Source organism: Felis catus, chromosome D1 (assembly GCF_018350175.1).
Source record: "Felis catus isolate Fca126 chromosome D1, F.catus_Fca126_mat1.0, whole genome shotgun sequence".
NCBI lineage: Eukaryota > Metazoa > Chordata > Mammalia > Carnivora > Felidae > Felis > Felis catus.
Genome location: NC_058377.1, coordinates 45,636,831 through 45,657,092, shown reverse-complemented (window position 1 = coordinate 45,657,092; position 20,262 = coordinate 45,636,831). Strand labels below are relative to the sequence as shown.

The following is a 20,262-nucleotide window of genomic DNA, read 5'->3' as shown; positions in this document are numbered from 1 at the left end:
AAGGCAATACCTAGAGGAAAATTTATAACACTAGTTGCCTGTATTATATAGAAGATTCTCAAATCAGTGATCTCAACTTCTACCTTAAGGAACCAGAAAAAGAGTAAATTAAATTAAAAAAAATGAAGTAGTAAGATCAGAAATCAAAATAAAAATGGAAAAATAAGAGAAAAATTAAAAGCTGTTTGAGAAAAATTAATAGCAATGGTAAGCCTTTAGCCGGGTTGGAAAAAATAAAAGGTCAGCACAGGACTATTAGGAATGAGAGGGATGACATCACTACAGCTTTTTCAGAAATTGTGAGTATTATAAACAACTTTGTGCTAATAAATTTGACAATTTAGAGTCACTGGACAAATTCCTTGAAAGATACAAACTAACAAAGCTGCAAGAAGAACTGGATAATTTGAATAGTGCTGGCAGTCTTTTAAATAGAATTTTTAGTTAAAAGCCTTCCCACGAGCAAAACTCTAGGATCGGCTCAGTTCCTTTTTGAGTTCCACCAAACATCTAAGGAAGACATAATACCAATTCTATACACACTTTTTCAGAAAGTTAAAGAGAGAACACTTCACATCTGATTCTATGAGGCCAACATTTTCCTAATAACAAAAACAGGCGAGGAAATGACAAGACAACCAAAGCCCAACATCCTTCTGAACATGTAGACAAAAAATTTTAACGAAATTTTAGGAAAGTGAATAAAGAAGAGAACACATTATGACCAAGTGAAATTTACCCCAAGAATGCAAAGATGGGAAATCAATCAGTGTCATTTATCATACTAGTCTGATAAAAAAGAAAAAAAAATGTGATCATCTCAAGAGAACTGAAAAAGCATTTGACAAATTTCACCATCTCCTCCTCATAACTCTCAGCAAACTGGGAATAGGGGAGAATCTCTTCAAACTAGGAATAGAAAGGAATTTTCTAATAAAGGGCACCCACCAGAAAAAAAAAAAAACCTATGGTTAACATCATGCCTAATTATGAATTAATTAATACTTTCCCTCTAATATCAACATGACACGTATGTCATTGTGCTGGAAGTTCTAGCCATTGCAGTAAGACTTGAAAAATAAGCCAAATTAGAAAACAGTAAGTAAAATACTGTCTTCAGTGGCAGACAACATGCTCATTTATGTAGAAAATCTTAAGAAACCTATAAAAAACTATTAGAATTGATAAATTTTGTAAGCTGATTCTAAAATGTATATAGAAGTGCAAAATACATAAAATGGCCAAAACTACCTCAAAAAAGAACAAAGGGGACCTACACTATCTGATTTTAAGACATTATAAAGCTACCAAAAGCAAAATATTCTATGTACTGATACAAAGATGGGCAAATAGATCAGTCAAACATAATGCAAGTCCAGAAATCAACCTAGATACTTTTGGTTAACTGATTTTTAACAAAGATGTCATGGTAATTCAGTGGGGAAAGGATAATCTTTTCAGCACGTGTGCCGAACCATTTGGGTAGCCATATGCAAAAGCAAACACAAAAACAAACAAAATAGAAAACTGGCTCTTCAAAGGACACTTTGAAGGAGATGTAAACACAGTTGACATACTAGGAGAAAATGTTTGCAAATCACAGTTATTAAAGGGCTTTATCCAAATATATGAAGAACTCTGTAAAACTCAGTAGGGAGATGACTTCTGGCATAACAGCATGAACAGCTCTGCTGACTCACTCTCCAGTGAAACTGGTGAAAATTATTGCTAAAATTCACTCATTTAAAGCCTCTAGAAATGGCCCAAAGAACAAACAGCAAATGAAGAACCATTTCTTCAAGAAATTCTATGAAAATTTAATAAGGAAGATGAATTTTACTTTGAGTAAGAAAGGTGAATCTTACTTTCAGTAAAAAAAAAAAAAAAAAAGTCTGTTGTATTTCAACCAATGTCCTCCCCACTTCCCTCCCAGCTCAGCTTTGTGGAGACTCGACTCCATACTGCTGCAGCCAAGAATATAGGTCTCTCTCACTACCCAGCTGCTAGCAAGAAGGCTTTCTTTCAGGAGTTGCAGGACTTCAGTGGTTCTCATCCTGTCCCCAGCTGACTAATGCTGAGGCGAAGTCCCTGGCAAGTGCAGTTGAGAGGTGAGAACTCTCTTCTTCTATCCAACCCTCATCATGGAGTGAGGGCTCTCCCTTGAATGCAGCACACTGAGAATACTGGGGCCCTGACAGCCTTTTCTCCATCTTGTGAAAAGCAAGCCAAGAGGACCTCAGGCTACTGCCCTTCCCCACCTCCACTGAGCTCTCAGCTCCAAGAGTAAAAGTGTCATTCCAAAAGAAGCTTGCCATTGTCTCTACTCCCAACTCCACAGTCAAGGAAAAATGGAAGGGAACCTTACCATTACTACTGTCATCGCAGGTTCACTAAGGCTACCCAAAGCTATATGAGCCCCCACTCCCCCAGGAGCAACCACAGAGGCTGAGAGAGAAATAGACTTCACTAAAATAGTTCAACCCGTCATTAGACAAATAAGTAAGAACAATATGTCTTGGGGGTGGGGAGACCTCCAACCCAGAGTTGCTACAAGGTATCTAAAATGTTCAGTTTCCAATGAAAATTTATTAAGCATGCAAGGAAACAGGGAAGTATACCCAGGGAAAAGAAATGGGCAACAGAAGCTACTTGTGAGAGTAATCAGATGTGAGATTTAATGGGAATATATTTCAAAGCAGTCATTACAAGTAAGTTCACAGTAAATGAAAGCTTGATTAAAACAAGTAAAGGAAGGTATGATGAAAATATAGCATCAAATAGAAAATATCATAAAGAGGTTGAATGTTTAAAAAGAACCAAACGGAAATCCTAGAGATGACAAGTATGATAACTGAAATAAAAAATTCAATGGAGAAACTCAACAATGGATTTGAACTGATGGAAGACTTAAGTGAACCTCAAAATAGATCAACAATAGAGGTTGTGCAAGCCAAAGAATACAGAAAGGAAAAAGAATGATAAACAGAACCTTGAGGAAGATGGGCACCTTCAATGCCCTGATATATACATAATGGGAGTATCAGGAGGAGAAGAGAGAGAAGAGATATTCAAAGAAATAGTGGCTAAAAACTTTCCAAATTTATTGGAAAACTATAACCTACATCCAGGAGGTTCAGTGAACTCCTAGTTGGATAAACTCAAAAGAGATCTGCAAATAGACACATGACAGTAAAAATGCTGAAAATTAAAAGCAGCAAGAGAAAAGATGCACCATTTAACAAGGGAACCCTAAAAAGGTTATAAACTGACTTAGCAGAAACAGTGGAGGTTAGAAGACCATGAAATAACACATTCAAAGTGCTTAAAACTCAGTAGCAAGTAAACAATTTGATTTTTTAAGTAGGCAGTAGAGTTGGATACATGGATGGCAAATTAGCACATGAAAATATGCTCATAATCCTTGCAAATTAAAACCAGCCGGAGATACCACTACACACTCACTAAAATGACTCTAATCTAAAAGACTGACTATAATAAGGATGTGTACTAAGGATGGCAAGGATGTGGACCAGCCTGAACACTTACCTACAGCTGATGGGAATGTAAAATGGAACAACTTATTTGGAAAGTAATTTGCTAGTTTCTTAAAAAAATCAAACATGTAGTGTCATTTTAGTCAGACATTGCAGTCCTAAGTATTTACCTAAGAGAAACAAAATTCTATATCCATACTAAAGACGTGTGTAAATGTTCAGAGCCGCTTTCTTTGCAATAGCTGGAAAGTAGATACAAACTAAATGTCTTCCAGTAGGTGAAAGGATGAAGTTTGGTATATGCATACAATAAAATATATGCAGCAATAAAAAAGAATTAACTAGTGATACATGCAACAACATGTTAACGGGGTTTTTTAAACCTCTCGTGAAATATACAAAATTACAGCCTCCAATCCCACAAAAACTTGAGTTCAGTATTTATCACAAAACAAATAATTATGTAGTCACCAACAAGATCAAGAAATTGCCAGCACCAAGAAGCTGATCTTGTACCCTCTTGCAGTCACTAAGCTTATCTACCTCAAATGTAGCCAGTGTCCTTTTTACCATAGTCACTTCTGCCTTAACATGCATTCCCAAGTGGCAGAGATTACATTGGCTAGAGAATTGAATTTTATGTGAATGGAATTATGCATGATGTTTTTGTTTTGTTCATTTTGTTTTTGGTATCTGGCTTCTTTCTCTCAGCTTTAGATTGTTGTGTGTTGCTGTAATTTGTTTATTTTTATTTTTTACAGTATTCTGAATATACCACGGACAGGAGTTGTTTCTTGTGTAGGGCTATTATAAAGATGCCACTGTTAACATTTCTGTATATGAGTCTCGGTGCCCTGCACACACTTTTCCATGGGTTATAGACCTGGGGGTGGGGCTTAGGGGATTGCACATCTTCAAGTTTATTAGATCAACCTCTTCTATGGAACGTGCCCATTCCGGCTTATACTACCACAGAGCTCTGTGGCTGTCAAAGCTTTGTCCTGTCTCATAGTTTCTCAGCGAAAGCAACCCCAAATGCTTGTCTCATCTTTCTGGGCTTGTCTTACCTATGGATCTGGCTCATTAATTCATTTTCTAATTGGCTCTGTAATGCCTTCAAGAAGTTGTTTCTTTCATATTTTCCCCATTTTTGATGGCTTTTTTCATTTGGAGGATTTTTTTTGTGTGTGAAATATCTATCCCACCATTACTGGAAGCAGAACATTTATTATTTATGGAAGCGTTCATTGTGTGCCTCATGTCTACAGACAATTCTGGGTGGAAGAGGATCTTTCTCAATTTTAAAAGAGTAATTCTTCTCGTTACTGGGAGTCGACTGTAGGCCTAAGGTAGTATCAGTGATCCTGAATGTAAGCTTTTCACAGGGGCCACATGAGCTTTCCTAAAGCCATGTGCCTGAGCCCAGGGGAGTGGTTGTGGAAGATTTAGAAAAATGGAGGGTAACTTTCATTAAAATTGGCTGAGCATTCTCTGTGTGCCCTGTCACCTTCTGGGAACTTCGCACAGATTTATTTCTAATAAACACCAAGGGAATATCTCTGAGTGATCTCAGACCTACAGATGTACCACTGGCCTTGGTATTCTATGAAGCTATTATTTGGAATATAACCCTAGTTTTATAAGTTGTGGGACAGAACTTGACATTTTTGGTGAGAGAAACTGCTGCTACTTTTTGATGTAGGTCATTTTGAAGTAAAAGGTTTTGTTTTGATTTTTTTTTTTAATTTTAGTAATCTCTACACACAACATGGAGCTCGAACCCATGACCGTGAGATCAGGAGTCACACACCCTCCAACCAAACCACTCAGGCACCCAATGAAGTAAAAATTTGTTCTAAGAAGTCCTATTTGAGAGGTCCATCTTAATAGTATAAATGTAAGGCACTGGATACTTGTCCTGGAGTATGGGTATAACTAGGACTTCTGTAGCTTTGTGAAGGCCAAAGTCACCTTCTTCAAGGTGCTTTATTTGTTTAAATGTTACTTTCTCAAGGAGGCCTACCCCATCTTTGCATCTTAGACTCATTTGGCCACCTCTACTTTTTTTTTATCCTTAACATGACTGACAGCCTTCAATGTGCTAAATTATTTATTAAATCTATTGTTTCCCTCTCTTCCCCTGCTAGAGAGTAAGCCCCATGAGGATGGAAATCTGTTTCATTCACTGACCTGTCCCTAAGAGGTAGCCCCCAAGAGTTTCTGTAACATAGCAAGCATTTGGCAAATGGTCACTGGACTTCCTGATTATAAGAGTAATCAATTGAAAAAAACCATAAAGCAGGGGCACCTGGGTAGCTCAATTGCTTAAACTTCCAACTCTTGATTTTGGCTCAGGTCATAATCTCACGGTTTGTCAGTTTGAGTCACACACGAAGCCCTGTGTGGAGCCCAGCCTTGGGCTCTGCGTACATGCTCTCTCTCTTTCTCTAATTAATTATATATATATATATATATATATATATATATATATATATATACATATATATATATATATATATATATATTAGTGTGACCATATTTATTCCTCATATGGGTCAAGTGACAGTTTTTCTGGGGGCTACTTCAGGGATATATTTTTATTACTCTTATTATAAAGGTTTCACTCAATTAGGCATTTTTTTCAGTCTTGTTTTGAATGCTTTTATACTAATTAAGCGATCTGCTCAATATGACAGTAAGAATAGTGGGAAGTTAGGATTGCCAAAGATAAATTAAATTCTTCCACATCTAAGATAAGACTGAAGTGTCGTTCATCCCGGAGTCTCGGGCCCAGGAGGGCCCAGAACCTTGTGTGGATGGGCTTCTTTCCTGGACTGGCTCCTTCTAGTTGGAGAAGTTGTGCAACTGCTTTCTTCACGGGCCTGGAAGAGCCAGAGGGAGAGTCCGAGCCTCTAGAAGGCAGAAATAACTGCTGCTGCCCAGCCTTGCACCTTCACATCACCACTGAAACCCACATTTCCTTTTTTTCATCTTCCCAAGAGAAGAACAATTGTACCCTTCTTTTCCCTGTCATGCTACCAGCACTCTAGCTCTTTATTTCTTTAAGGTCTGTTTTCCCTCACTTTTTGGTATCTTACCTCTCTTAACTGTGGCCAGTCAGGAAGGGCCGGAAGCTTCTTCTAATAAAGCTTCAGGCAGGTTGACCACCATAGGAAAATGGCTGGAGATGTGTCACCAGGCTGAAAACTGTCTACTGCACCCAGCCCCTGCTGGAGGAGAGGGTAAAAAACAGATCCAGACCTTCTTGAGGAGCTTGTGATGCCTGCTAACTGTGTGACTTGGACCTACTCGTTGCCCACTTACGAGACTGGAATATGGCAACTGGAGGAAGCAGTAAATGAGCATAGTGTTTCATTCCCACTGAGCACTCAGTAAACATTAGCAGTTACTATTATCCATATGCTCCCTCAGCAAACACATAATGAATCTGTTTACAGACATTTGTATTTGACAATTGATTCAATATAGTTTTCACCTCTAAAGGCAGGAGAAATTTCTGCAAAACCTACTCTGAGTTTTCAGGGGATGGGACGGTGGTCGTTGTAAAGTTGACTTTTTTGGAGTTTTTGCTTCTTAGCTCCGTGTTCTGTTTCCTGATCGCATTCAAAAGTAGTCTGATTTCCTTCCCTCTCAAACCTGCTCTTGCTGTGGTCCAGCCTTGAATGGTCTTACTTTCTCACTGTCACTTACACTAAATCTTTTCTCCCATCTTTCTTACCACTGACCATCAAGTCATGGAGCTTCAGATTCTGCAATATCTCGCATGTCACCTCCTGTTCATGCCTCCTACCTACTCCATTATGCTCTAGAATGTAAGCTCCAAGAGGGAAGGACATTTTGTACAAACGGTGCCTGGCACACCGTAGGCCTGCCAAGTGTCTGTTGAAGACAGGAATTCGCCTGTTGAAGACAGGAATCCTTGTCTGTTGACAGGAATTCGCCTGTCAGTGGAATGCCACATCCATTCTCCCTAACCAGTCTCCCTGCACACTTGCCTCTTAAAACAGATCTTTTAAAGATCAACCTAGTTATGCCCTTGCTTCAAACCTTTCAGTGGCTTATTTTAGCCCTCAGGAGAAATGTTCACACCCAGCACCTAGCCTGTATAAGGCGTACCTCAACTCAATCCCAAATTATCCTCAAAGTTTCATCGCTTCGTGCATCACCCCTCCCACAAAATTCCGTGGCCACACTTGCTGGTTCCTGGGCCTACTGGGTGTTTTCGCTGGTCTTTGCCTTTGCCAGGACAGTTCCTCTGCTTGGAATGTCCGCCCTTTGGTCACCTGCTGAAATCTTGTCCATACTTCACAGCCTCAGTGATGCCTCCTTTTAAGCTCCTGATGTTCAGTAGTTACCACCTCATCTGGGCCTGCTCAGCTTATTGAATTTCTCATCATCCTTTGTCTTGTATTTTGGTTAATTGTAAATATCTGAGCATAGGAGTCCCTTGAAGGAAGGGACCATAGCTTGGTAATTTTCACTCTCGTGCCTAGCTCAGTGCATGGCAGAAAGTAATTTCCTGATCCATGGTGGACATTCTGTGGTTATTTTTGGTGTGGATGTTACCTTTATCATTGTAGGGACAGAGAGACCAGCCTGACCAAACCACAGAGAAGGCGGAGTACAGAATGGCTGGGAAGATGCGTGGTGTTCATAAGGTGTTGCTATCATTACAGTCACTGCAGTGGTGATCCTCGTTGCCCTGGCTGGTTCTGTAGGTCTTGGCGGGCGCTGGGCGCGCCTGTCACGCCAGATCTGGCCACCAGGTGGCACCCGCGCTCCACGAGTGCGGCTCACTGTGCTAGGCTTGGTCTCAGGCATAGCTCTGCTTGTTGGCCGGAGACCAGCCTTGGGAATCCTGCAGGGGTGCAGGGGACATCCAGTGTCCGGCCAGATGGTGGTTCAGCGCTGCCCCATGGAATCAAAGGGCCATAAACTGAACCCCAGCTCTCCGAGCCATGAGTCGATATCCGTCTTCACTCTGCTGAGCACCCAAGTGGGGCTCCACGCGCCCCTCCTCCGCAAGCCTTTTGTTTGTGTTTATTCTGTTCCCTGCAGCCGGGGTGACTGGCCTCTCTCCCAGGCAGCCTGTCTGGCCATAGGAGGGCTTAGCGCCTGCGGGACGCCGTGAGCTATCAGCATCCTCAGTCATAGAGTCTGCCCTTCAGTGGTGTTTACAAGGTGTTTACAGTGGTGTGGGAAAATGTGTTCTCCAGGCAGCCTCCTGCTGTCCTGCCTCCCTGCACCTAGCCCGCTGTCAGAAATGCCACACATCTGCCAGTCCCTGTTATGACCAGCATTAACTGGCTTTTCCTCTGAATAGCAGCTGACCTGCGAGAAAAGGCTGGCACTGCAGGTTGGGGGGAGATTGGAGGTAGCCTCCTGCAAGGAGGACACACTTATGTGCTCAGGCAGGTGAACAGGGTGCCCAGGGCCAGGCCTGGCCACATATGCCATTCCATTTCTGGAGCTGTGTCTCAAGTTCATCTCCCCAGCAGAGACTCCTTTCCTGCTGGGCCTGGGCTATGTAGCCCTCCCATCTTGTCCCTCAGCTGTCAGTGGGTACCATGCTCTGGGCACAGTCTGTCCAGACTGTCCACTTCCCATTCAGAGGCTGTTGGGAGCTGTTAGTTCTCATGTGGAAACCAGAGTTCTAAGTGTGCATGGACTCGTGGAAATAGAGGGGTTAATTTGTCTGTTTTAAAAAAAATTTTTTTTAATGTTTTATTTATTTTTAAGACAGAGATAGAGTGGGAGCAGGGGAGGGGCAGAGAGAGAGGGAGACACAGAATCTGAAGCAGGCTCCAGGCTCTGAGCTGTCAGCACAGAGCCTGACGCGGGGCTCGAACTCACAAACTGTGAGATCATGACCTGGGCCGAAGTCAGACGCTCAACCGACTGAGCCACCCGGGTGCCCTAGTTTGTCTGTTTTATGCTCAGTCACAAAGGGGCAATGGTTAGAACCCTCATATATTCATGTATTTCTGTATCTATGACAACCATATCTTGTGTGCAGAATTCTAGAAGAGAGGATATTTTTTATTTTTAACTTATTATTATTTTTTTGTAATCTCTACCTTGAAAGTGGGGCTCGAACTCACCACCCCGAGATCAAGAATAGCATGTTCTTCTGACAGCCATCCAGGGAACCCAAGAGGATGCTTTTGAGGCATTTATGTGACCTATATGGCACAGGACGTAAGGTCCTTAGTCCCTATTCCCGCCCCTACTACACACACACTCTAGGGGATATGTAACACAGGAAGAGCCACAGCACCAGGAAGGCTGTGACTTTGGGTTTGGTGTGGGGAGGCAGGGAGGGACTGAAAAGAAAGCAGGGTAGAGTGAGCCGTGCGGTGCCTGGATCACAGCCAGGAAATGACTCCTCCCTGCAAAGAGCTTAAAATACCCTCTCCCCCACTTAAGAAAACTCACATGAAGAGGCTACATCTGAGAGAGCACCCCAAGCCTCAGAGCATGAAATGGAGGTGAGGCTGTGTTGGCTCACAGATTCTGGGCCTTGATCCAGGAGGGCCTCTTGGGGACTCAGACCCTTAGCAGATCCGAGGCCAAGCAGCTGGTCCTCAGGTGAACCCTGAGAACAAGCATGAGTAGAGGCATAAGTCCTATAAATCCCACCCAGAGTCCTAGTGCTGAGAATAGGAGAGCAGCTGGAGGAGAAAGGTCATTAGCAGAACTTGGGGCTTGCTGAGAAGTGGGAATGAGGTGGGTCTCAGGAGCACGGTTCAGGCTTCAGGAATGTGGAGGCTCTCCTGAGCCCTCTATGAGGAGCTGGGGGCCGACATCAGGACCCACTGCTCACTGGGGATGCCTGAGCCAGTGAGCTCTACACCAGAATGCATCTTGGTAAACCACAGAAGCACTGGACACACTGTTTCCAAACTCCAAGCTGAACAAAGCCCCCTCTCCACCCCTGTACCTTCTAACGATACTGGTCTTCCAGGTCTTATAATTTCCATAGCTCAGCAAGCCTACTGGTTCCAACTCCTGGGGAGCCCAGTAGGAGGGTTACTAGCTCCCTGGGAAAGGCCCTGCCAGAAAGGGCCTGAAAAGGAGGCATCTGTTTCCAAACTCCAAGCTGAACAAAGCCCCCTCTCCACCCCTGTACCTTCTAACGATACTGGTCTTCCAGGTCTTATAATTTCCATAGCTCAGCAAGCCTACTGGTTCCAACTCCTGGGGAGCCCAGTAGGAGGGTTACTAGCTCCCTGGGAAAGGCCCTGCCAGAAAGGGCCTGAAAAGGAGGCATCTCTTTTGCACCTCTAAAATAAGGACCAGCCGCTCTGCCTAAACTGCCCCCTAGAGGTGGTGTGAGGTGAGAGGAGACGATGCTTGAGAATAAAGCACTTTGCAAGCATGGGGTATTGATATTGCTGTGCACAGTTACATCCAGTTAGATTCTTGGCTCAGTGCCCTCAGTCACTTGTTTAATTGTTTAGCGTTTATGTGAAATAGCACGTCAACTTGGGCCTCCTCAAACCACAACTCTTTTGCAGAAGTCCAGAGTTAAGCCAAAGATTTTTGCAGGTTTCCAAGAGTAAGGGCAGTGCATCTCACAAACACTTCATTCTCCGTGACATGATTTAGACAAGAAACTAGTTCTTAAAAAATATCCCGCTCAAAGGTGCATGAATGTGACACAGTTTGCTGAAGTTCTTTGGGGAGATGGATGGGTTTACACCACAGCAATGAAACACTTTTGAGTTGAATGTTAGGCATCCCTGTTCTTGCAATTTCCTGGCACAAAACCATCTCTGGGGTTGGGATCTGGACTCCACCCTGCTGTGAGGAATTTCACTGTCTAGACCTAGGCTTACTCTTAATTCTCCTGCTTTCTCTCCATCCAGTCCCCTTCCCTTGGCTTTATACTCCGCCCCTTCTTTTCCAGAGTGAGCAAATTCTCATCGTTTTCTTGTAGGTCCATTCAGCCAGTGGTTTCTGTCAGTCTCATCTTCTTCCCCAAGGTGCTTGTCAAAGTATTTTCCCCAAACAAGAATAGTTCTTGCCTTAAGAGAACTCTGGGGCCAGCTGTTGAGATGACATTTTCACCTCATGACATTTACCATAACAGAATAAAAAAATATATATATATTTTTTCAACAGCTTTGATGGGAACAGATTAGAGCTGAGAAAAATAACCTACATATTTTGTTAAAAACAAAATTAGAAAGAAAACTCATGAATGACATGGAGGGAAGGGAATAAAACTCTCCCAGAGACCCGAGCAGCCCTATCCAGTAGCTAAGACTAAAAGGGAAACAAGTGTGCACTCCTCAGCTTAATACCCAATCCCTGAATCCCCCGCACCCCAGGGCCCAGTGGTACAGGGAGGCTTCCTGGGTTCTGAGCCCCTGCAGCAAAGGTTCTGGGAAAGAATTGAAGCCCGGGGCCTCCTGGATGTCTGGGGACACGCCAGGTATGGGGGGATGGGGAAGCTGGAGTCCAGAGGCACAGAGTGAGGCCCATGGGGATGGCCCCTTCTGGGGCCAGCATCAGGACTGGGCTGCAAACCATGGCTCACTCTCCCACTGTGATGAGTGCCGGGCAAGCACAGAGTGGTTCCCAGTTCTCCTGGGCAGAACCCAGCACAGACCCTCTTCTGCCTCCCTGGAGCTGACTGGTTATTTAGTCGTAACATTGTCACTGTCACCGTGTGACCACCTGGTGACCGGTGACTTCCCTTTCTCAGTACCTCCAGCAGGCACCCCATCCAGGTTATTGCTGTGTGACTGATATGCAGAAGGTATATACAAGAAGTGTGGAAAGAAGGAAGGAAGAAGTGATCGGATCCATGGCTGGGGGTCCAGGGTCTGATTTCTGGCTTCTCCACTGACAGATGCTGAGGCCTCTTGCAAACCTGTAAACCTCTTTAGAATTCCACTTTTCTTAGACTGGCATGGGAAGAGAGGCCGATCTGGGAGGGAAGAGAAAAGGAGCTCATGAGCTCGGTGTGGTAGCTGAGAGAACAAGGAGCATGGGTACCTGGTCAGAAGCTCCCAGGCCCGGCCCCACGCCATCAATGTCATCCTGTGCCGGGCTGGACTGCGTGCCCACACATGCTTGCACGTTCGCCCCAAGTCCCCAAGAGAGCAGTTTCTCTTTCCTGCTAATTTTACTTGGAATAAGTGGAGACCCAGAAGGGTGAGTCGCCTGTCCGGGGCCACCCAGGCCTGTACTCCCTCTCGCTCCCAGCTGGGCCAGGTGCGGTGCAGCTGTTCACGTATGCAGGATGTTGCAGAAACTACATGCAGGGCTGTGTGGGCCAATTTTAGAAGGCATTTAGAGCATAATCTCTGGGGCTTTGCAGTTCAATCAGGTGGAGCCTAAATGTAAGAGAATGAAAGCTTGGAATGTATTCACGATTTGCCTAAATTCTGCCCGCTGTCTCGTCCCTCATGCCCCCTCCTCCACTCACTCCCCACTTGTGCCAGTTTTCTCCTGTGAGAGCATCTTGTGGTCACGCAAGCCTCTCACCTTGTCTCCCCCCGTCACACAGCCAGGGTCAGCGGGCCTGCTGTGCAAGAGAGCCCGAATCCAGGTTTGAGACTGAGCCAGTGAACAGCGATGGAGTGGATGGCCAGGTAAGTGCACATCTGGGACACCAGAGCCTCTGATGGATGGACACTAAACTCAGTAACTCTGTTATCTCCTCTCCCTTCAAGAGTACCAGCATTCCCATGGCTCTCCTGTGGCTTGGCATCGTGACACCTCCATGAAGGGCATTCCTTTTAATGGGATTTTGCCTCTCTGTGCCTCAGTCTCCTCTTGAAAAAGCAAGAGCAATTTTACTCCTGACCTCACAAGCTTTAGTGGGGCCCACATGGGTGCATAGATAGGAAGATACTTCATAAATTGTCACCCCCTCCAACATGTTAGATACTCCGTTCCGGGAAAGGCAGCCCTAGCTTGCTTCCCCTTTCTGCTTACCACCTCCATTTAAAATAACTGTGGGTCCTGCACTGCACAAACTTACACACACAGCCCATATGCCCTTGCCCTTCCTCAGGCCCAACAAACCTGAAAACATGGCCATTTCCTGTCTGATGTCTGTGTAACATGATAGATAGGTTTTCTTCATATTTCTTGCAAGGTTGTTTCTTCATCAACTATTACTAGACATTTCCAATAGTAGTAACTGGTCCATACCTTTTCCATTCCCACAAAAACCACCCAGAGCCTCTTGAGACTGGGTTTTCATTCCCTCCTTCCCCACTCATGATAGACATATATACCCTCAGACCTTTAGTCTGGAGCAAGCAGAGCCTGCAGTGAGTCTATAGTGGGATCTTAGCCCAGGAAGGTTCCTGCTGTATGGCTGGAAGCCCTTCCTCCCTGAATTCTCAGGCAGCCAGTCCTGTGCATGTCCCTCTTCCTGGGTCCCAGGGCTCATTGCTTGCCAGCTCTTCTATTCCTTATCCCCACACACCCGAAGCTGAGGAACAAACTCAATGGGGGATGAGGTTGGATACAGTGATAATAAATTTGATTTTGAGAACTTTGAATTTGAGACAGCTAGAGGGCAGCTTTGTAATTAATGGAAGAGATCACAACTATGAATCTGGGAGTCTTCTGTATATTGTTAGTGTATTTGTTACTTGTGTTGTCAAAAACCAGGAGAAACAGTGGCTTAAACAAGATGAAAGTTTGTTGTACTTAATATTAAAGGACGGATGTGTTGATTCCATAGTGTCTTTGGGGAGCAAGGAACCCTTCTGTCTTCCTGCTTCACCATTTTAGTATGTGCTATCTTAGAATTGCCTCCTAGTCAAATATAGCTGCTAGAGTGCCAGTCATCATCTTTGCATTCTAGGCAGGAAGTAGGAGAAAGGATGAAAGATAAAACCAGACAAAATGCCTGCGACTGCAACTGTCTTATCTTCTTTTTAAGTCCTACTCAGCAACTTTTGTTTACACATTACTGAATGACATTTGATCAAATGGGTACATGTAAGTGGAAGGGAAGCTGAGAAGTGTCATCATCTAGCCAGCAACTGCCACCAGCCACTGCACCATTTGGTTACCAAAAACGCCTTTGTTCCTTTACAGAGAACACACTTGCCCCTCCCAAGGGGGACAACCCTGAAACCTCAACCAGCTTGAACTGCGGGATCTCTGGATGGTGGGCAGTGCACGCACATCCCTACTGTCTAGTGGTGCAAACACTAGAGGGCCACGTCCCCTCTCACCTCCCCCCACCCCCATGTTCAGTGTGCAGTGGTGGAGTAGCAGCAGGAGAACCACTATAAACACTGTTGGAAGGAGAGAATGGGAGATGTGGCACAGTCACAGGCCTGACACGATGAGCGATCTTCCAGGACAGAGTTTCTGAAGACTCCTTACCTTCGTAGAGGTGTAGATTCCTGGGTTGTCTCATCTGTCAGCCCCTCATTCTGTTCTCTGGAGGGTCTCCCTTAGTCATTGCCTCTTGTGTCCTCTGAGCCTCTATGGCTACGTACTCCATCTTTGTATATGTTAGAAAAGGGCTTCCCTCTGGGTGTTTGCAGCCTCACTGGTGTGTGACTTTGGCAACCTGGAGGTGCCTCTGGGCTAATGAAGACGTGAAGCCCTTCTCCAATGTGCATGTAGTCTCATGCTAGAGAGAGCAGCTCAGAGAAGGGAGTACAGGCTGAATTTCAGCTCCTCAACTGAGTTTCAGCTGGGCATTCTTTTATGCAGTGCTCAACCTACACGTCTGTAGGTGTTATCTCTGGTGGGCCCTGGCTCTCCCATCAGGGGACTTCTTTGTTCTTAATTCTTGATGGACATACTTGAGGTCTATTCAGAGAGGATGCCCTTTCCGGACTGCACAGCCACATCAGCTCCCATGCTGCAGGTGTGGGTTTGGGGATGCTGGGATTACAGTAGGGGCTTAACAGTCACGGGTGCTGCTGGGCCCCAAGAAGAGTGTGTGGCAAGGATAGAAGAGAGTCTTGGATCCTGACAAGGTTGGTTAGGGAATGAGGAAGCTCTAAAGAACCCCAAGAAGGAAAGGAACCAGAAGCCAGTGGAGGGGAGGGAGATAGTAGCACTGAAAGTGAGAGAAGAGATAGTCAAGGATGGGCAACTGTTACAAATAAGATGAAAGCAGAAATGGTCATAGGATCTGGCCTTTGACCTTCAGTTACACTTTGACCCCTCCTATAGAAATTACCTTACTCTACCTTATAGCCTTGTGCAGGGTGTGTGTGTGTGTTTCCAGTTGTCCTGTAAGGAGACCATCCCTTTCACTTTTCTGTGACATGGGGCCCTGAGGAGCAGTTCCTCTTCTTTGTGCTTTCATCCTTCGGCTTCTGGCTTAGACTCTCTCCTTGCTTTCCTTCTATGGCTCCTTCTCAGTCTTGTCGGCTGGGTTCCCCTTCACTACTCTCCCCAGGGCTCTGACATTAGTCCACTTCCCTTTATTCCCATGTGCCCTCAATTGACAATGACAGTCACTTCTGAGGTTTCAGTTCCTGTGGTGATATTTCCAAATTTATCGGTGCCTCATGACTTGTCTCTTGAACAACAGACACATTTTGGACATACTTATTTGGATGGCCCGGTTGTATCCTAGATTCACTGTATTAGGACAAAAAAGCCCATAGAATTCAAGAAAACAAAATTATTTATTTATATAACTGGACTGTACAAGACATGTAAAATTCAAATTTCAGGCATGGCTCAATCCAGAATTTTAAGCTGTGTATTCTGGGTGCTCTTTCTGTCTCCTTTTCTCTGTCTCTCTCAGTGTCTTTAACCTTGGCTCCAAGTCGCTGACAAGCTTTCTCTACACTATGGCAAGATGGTTCTAACAGCTTCCACTCACACGCTACCCAGTTAGCAACCCCAGGAGAATGAAGATTTTAAAAATAGATCTGGAAGAAAAGTGTCCAGAAAGGTCTTTGTTGGTCCACTTTGGAACATGTGCCTGCTGTTGACCCATTTACTGTGGTTGGGATACATGGCGGACACAGCTGAGCCATGGGTGGCTTCCTCCAGGCAGTACTGAGTGGAAGGAACGAGGTCTTAGCTGCCCTATTTGTGTTTCTCCCCCACCCCCCCTGTCTGGACAAACAGAATCATTCATTATTTCTCTGTGTCCTTAAAGGCTCTTTTACGTCACTGTTCCTTTGCATGCAATATTCTCTGTGCTTTAGTCCTGATTCTTTTTCTAGCCAATTCCTGCCTTCTTTGGGGCAGTCCCAGCTAAATCTGTTGTGATGTCCTATTATAATTATTAGCTTCACTCTTCTACTCTAAATAGTGTCCTGGTTGAGATGATAAATTATATGGTCACCCTGCTCATGAACCCTGCCATGTCATCTGCTGCCACTGGTACGGACCTGACTTCTGCTAAAATGACAAGTGGGAGCCATAATACAAAATTAGACAATGCAGGGTAAGGAGCAGAGGCAGCCAGAAGCCATGGTCCTAGGGCAGGTGCGTCCTGTATGCAGCACAAATCTGTGCAGCCATCCTGGCACTTGCGTGTACCTAAGCGTGAAGCCTCAATGCCAGGCAGTGGCATTTGGAGGCTTGTTTTCCTAAATGAGACAGAGTTGCAGCCATTTTTCAGCTTTAAAAGGCAAACTCCATTTTCTTTTTCCCAAGCCTCGTCTTCCAGGGCCTCAGCTGTCTGCTCCTCCCTGGGAGTAAAATGACTTCCACTCAGTGCTCAATCTTCAGCCTCTTAGTCTTTATTTTTATAATAGCACTTAGGTTGAAAACACTATTTGACTCTAAAAGAAGCATCCTTCTACAATTTCAGTTTTAGCATTTGTTGCTATGGGGGGCGGGACCCATGCCTTGCTGTCCTTGTGTGTCCGTCACCCACCCAGTGCCCAGCACAGAGTAGAAGTTTGACGTGTGTATTGAATATGTGGACAGTGAGTCTGAATGAGATGGGCAAACCTTTCCTTGGCCTTGAGTGAATTTGCCAGACTGGAGTGGGCTTTGCTCTGCTCTTCCATGGTCTCTGGGTATAGGGTTCTCTGGAAATGGGTGGCCTGGGTTTGAGAGGTCTCTGACTTGGCAAAGATTTACCTCAGGCTTATTTCAGGAAGGTCGCCACCACTGCCAAGAAACCAAACTAATTGCTCAAGTGAGATCCTCCTGGGGAGAATCAATATTTATTAGCAGTTGCTTTAAAAAAGCACGTGACATGATTTTCTCAGGTCCCCTGATGATAAAGAGGCAGATGCTATACAGAAAGCAACTTGAATGAGGGAAGGAAGGATTGAAGGATTCTGAGAGCTTATGGAATATCAGGATCCATTCAGTCTTGCATTTCACTCTATGTCATCTGTATTAGTCATGATTGTGTCAGAACAGAAGCCACTCTAGGTATTCCAAATAGGGAGAGGTTTCACATAAGGAATTAGCCATTTCTGGGGCTGCTGAAAGATGGAGATTCTGTTTTCAGGAAACCATGAGTACAGCCCTCTCAGGGAAGCTGCCCCTGACCTCAGCTGTGTCTCCAAGGGGAATAATTCCCAGAAGGCTGCCAATGGTTGGCGATTCAGGCTTTCATTGTGGAAAAGGATGATTCTCGGGGTGATCCCCCAAACACTGCCTCCTGCCAAATGCCCCGTTCCTGCAAATAATTGCCCCTGGGGAATATTGACTTCTGTTTCTCTTCAGTCTTCCAGAGCCCTTCAAGAGTTTCTCCATGGCAGACTGACCCAGAACCACACTAGAAAGGCATTCTAGTGCTAGTTCTGAGCATTTCCCCTGAGTGGCTGGGATCAGGATGCTGCTGAGATGATTACAGACACTCCTGCCTACATATGTGTAGTTGGCATGGACCTGTAGCCATCCATGCATTCACTCATTCATGCAGGGGGTAATGAGGACCTGCCATTCGCCAGAATCTGCACTTAGGCTAGTCTTGCTTCTCTAAGAATTGTGAACTCAGGTCTGTGTCTCCTAATTTTTATTTTCTATCTCCCACAGTATGTTGCACAGTTTTGGGCACACAAGTTGATGTGCACAGATTGCCTATTAACTGACCTGAAACATGGCTAGCTTACTATTTCCAGCAAAAGAGGGTGAAGTGAGAAACCTAATTTCCATAGGCAGATAAATATTTATGTATATATGTTGTGATACCTTAGTAGTATAAAGGTACAACGTACTAATTAAAGACTTTGAAAAAACTAATTAAAAGTTTTAAAAATCGCTTCTAGTTTGAGACACCTGTGTGGTTCAGTCACTTAAGCGTCCGACTCTTAGTTTTGGCTCAGGTCATGATTTCATTGTTCATGAGTTTGAGCCCTGCATCGTGTTCTGTACTGACAGTGTGGAGCCTGCTTGGAATTCTCTCTCTCCCTCTCTCTCTGGCCCTCACCTGCTTGTGCTCTCTGTAAATGAATAAATTAATAAATGAATGAATGAATGAATAAATAAAATTAAAAATCACTTCTAGTTCATTACCATTTACCGAAATAACCATTTTCCAATTATTTTTGGTTTAGTTTTTAATTATTTTTTCTGTTTTCTTTTTTTAGATATTATTTTCATTACTTTATATCTTTTTATTAATATGTTATGGGTATTTTATTATTATTTGTAAAATTTTAATAGCTGAGGAATAGTCCATTGAGTGGTTTCATTGTTATTCATTCAATCATTATCCTAGTACTAAACATTTAGATTGTTTCCAATATTGGATAGTGTTTAAGCCTTCAATCTTCATTCTGTCAGTCTGGCTTTTCTTCTTAGGGATGTATAGTAGAAAAGTTTCTCCCTTTCTATGTAGGGAGAAACCCCATTTTCCCTACTGTATGTTTATCTTCTATGTTTATCCTCTTTTACTAGGTCACAAAGCATACATTTATTTATTTATTTATTTATTTATTTATTTATTTATAATTTACATCCAAGTTAGCTGTGCAATGATGATTTCAAAGGTAAAATCCAGTGATTTATCCCCTATGTATAACACCCAGTTCTCATCCCAGCAAGTGTCCTCCTTAATGCCCATTGCCCATCTAGCTCATCCCTGACTCACGACCCCTCCAGCAACCTTCAAATTTTTTCTCTTTGTTTAAGAGTCTCTTATGTTTTGTCCCCTCCCTGTTTTTATATTATTTTTTCTTCCTTCCCTTATGTTCATCTGTTTTTTATCTTAAATTCCACATATGGGTGAAGACATATATTTGTCTTTCTATGACTAATTTTGTTTAGCATAATACCCTCTAGTTCCATCTACATAGTTGCAAATGGCAAGATTTCATTCTTTTTGATTGCCGAGTAATACTCCATTGTATATATGTACCACACCTTCTTTATCCATTCATCAGTCGATGGACATTTGGGCTCTTTCCATACTTTGGCTATTTTCGATAGTGCTGCTATAAACATGGGGGTGCATGTGTCCCTTCAAAACAGCACACCTGTATCCCTTGGATAAATGCCTAGTAGTGCAACTGCTGGGTTGTAGGGTAGTTCTATTTTTAGTTTTTTGAGAAACCTCCATACTGTTTTCCAGAGTGGCTGCACCAGCTTGTGTTCCCACCAACAATGCAAAAGAGATTCTCTTTCTCCGCATGCTCGCCAACATCTGTTGTTGCCTGAGTTGTTAATGTTAGCCATTCTGACAGGTGTAAGGTGGTATCTCATTGTGGTTTTGATTTGTATTTCCCTGATGATGAGTGATGTTGAGCATTTTTCATGTGTCGGTTGGCCATCTGGATGTCTTCTTTGGAGAAGTGTCTATTCATGTCTTGTGCCCATTTCTTCACTGGAT

General features: G+C 43.8%; 1 long non-coding RNA gene across 1 annotated transcript in view; it reads left to right on the top strand.

Annotated features, from left to right (window-relative positions):
* Positions 1-6,007: 6,007 nt before the first annotated feature.
* The window catches only part of LOC123380458, a 42,332-nt gene continuing 28,077 nt past the window's right edge, over positions 6,008-20,262 (top strand). The window contains exon 1 of the long non-coding RNA XR_006586249.1: positions 6,008-13,117. This is a non-coding gene — a long non-coding RNA (uncharacterized LOC123380458). The remainder of the gene's footprint in view (positions 13,118-20,262) is intronic.